The 2,134-nt window shown below is 43.2% G+C and overlaps 1 protein-coding gene across 1 annotated transcript in view; it reads left to right on the top strand.

The window, feature by feature from the left end:
* ABCA12 (ATP binding cassette subfamily A member 12) overlaps positions 1 to 2,134 on the top strand; it is a 210,217-nt gene that overhangs the window by 47,161 nt on the left and 160,922 nt on the right. The gene's annotated exons all lie outside the window — the stretch shown is intronic.

The following is a 2,134-nucleotide window of genomic DNA, read 5'->3' as shown; positions in this document are numbered from 1 at the left end:
AAGAAAGAAAGAAAGAAAGAAAGAAAGAAAGAAAGAAAGAAAGAAAGAAAGAAAGAAAGAAAGAAAGAAAGAAAGAAAGAAAGAAAGAAAAAATATTCTGTGCTCACATATATGGAAATGTGAAGTAACCAAAGTTATTCAGGTTTGTTACTGAAAAACTTCTCAGAGCCTTTAATATACAAATACATTCTGGCTTTCCCAGAACAGAAGATAGAGTTTAGTTTCCTAAACTCATTTGGCCCCAGAGTCTGGTTTTGCAAATTCTGATGCTCCCCCACTTCCCACTTCCCTAACTCCCAACATCACATTGGAGACTGTGCTGAATGGGAGAGGATTCAGTTCTTAATTTCATTCCCCCAGTGCAGGCTTTGGGAGTTAATTGTCTAGATGGCTGGGAGAGAAGCAATGTGGTTAACGACTAACACAGCGCTTTTATCACAAATCAGAAAAATGTGGTGGCACTGGAGAAAGCGCCATTCATCCTGAGTCCCCCCTTTCTTTGCTAGATGTTAACTGGTGGCTGGATCTGTGGAAGGAGGGTACGGGGGATGTCTCAGGGGAGGGGCTGCAACTGATGGGGCTCAGTGCAGTAGCTCTCAGCCCACCAGCACCAACCCATCTAGCCCAGTCACACCAGTGTATGTTCAGCTTCATATCAGCCCTGCCTCAGACGTCATAGGACACTTCCCTGGTCAGCCGCATCTAAGGAGAATTAGGAGACTAAGTTTTATAGGAAGAATGTTCTAGAATGAAATCAGGATCTAGGGTTCATTTTTCCTTTAGCTAATTTAGATTTAGAAGGAAATAAAGCAGTCGCCAAGATTGTGTTTGCAAATGGCCGTGGCAGAGGGATTTTTTAGAATAAAATTGTGAGTCTTGGTTATTGAAAGACAAGTTTCAGACAAGCAAAATATAAGCAGACCCCCATCTAACAGTACAAACAGACCCCTGTCGCCCAAGATGAGCAATAGGACTCAACATTCCTCGCCAGGTGGGAATATTTTGAATTGTATTAATGAGATTCTTATTTTTAAACTTTTCCAGATTCAGTCCAAGTGGGAGTTGATTATCTAGAATGTATGTGTTACTGTTAATGTCTCCAAGCCTTGAATCAAACCATTTTGTTTACAGTTGAAATAGATCAGGCCATGGCCTTTGGGATCCATCACCCAACAGGACCTACTTCACATTCAGAAAAGAGGGAGGCACGTTCAATCTGGAAGCTCAGGAAGGTGGGTCAGAGCCCTTTGGGCCGACCTTCCATTCAAGTGTGCACTTTAACTTCAAACAGGTAACATCCAAAGCGATAGCAAGGCCCTGAGTCCAAACCGCCTCATATTCTTATCTTAAAATATTAATAATGGTAATAAGCCAAAAATATGAAGAAGGCAGGAAGAATCTTTCTCCACTTCCTTTGCACCTGCCATGTCATACCCAGAGTCCCAAAATTATCTCCACAGGGGCACTTTTTGCACCTTTCAAAATCTGTTGGCTATGGTACTTGGAAGACATCCTGGGAGATGTAGGGGTGTGGGAAATATCCCAGCATGTAGGGCAACATCTCACATGGCCCAAGGTTTATTCTTATTCTCTGTGGCCCGAATCATTAAACACATACAGGTGCCACATTTTGAGAACGGGATCTCCTTACCCACTGCTTGAAAGGTTAGGCACCTTGCTTCAGCTCTCACGGGCCAAAACAGCTTACCTTTTTGCCAATGGATTTGAACTTGGAAAAGCACCTGCACTATGAAGCAAGACTTGCCTGGGGAGAATTAGGAAGAATGTGTCATGGCACCACACCCACTGAGCAAGCAGTAATTGAAGTACTACACCAGTTGTTACAGGTACATATTATGAATTACTAGGGAGAGAAACACGTCATGCAATACTGCTCACCATTCATTGGCTCAAGGCACAGAGATGGGAGACCAGGCAGAGCAGCAAGGCCTCAGACACTGTGTGGAAAATAAGACAAATGTTACAACAGCAGACTGATGAGCAAAGGTAACTCATGATCCTGTGGGGCCTTTCCTCTTCAGAGCACCTTACACAAGCATTTTTTTTTTTTTTTTTTTTTTTTTAGCTGAGCCATCCTACCAACAGCTCAGCGGCCGCTCAGCTTGGGCTCAGA

This window comes from Hipposideros armiger, unplaced genomic scaffold (genome assembly GCF_001890085.2).
Source record: "Hipposideros armiger isolate ML-2016 unplaced genomic scaffold, ASM189008v1 scaffold_1198, whole genome shotgun sequence".
Taxonomy (NCBI): Eukaryota; Metazoa; Chordata; class Mammalia; order Chiroptera; family Hipposideridae; genus Hipposideros; species Hipposideros armiger.
Note: the sequence above shows the minus strand (reverse complement) of the source record. Positions and strands in the feature narration are given on the sequence as shown.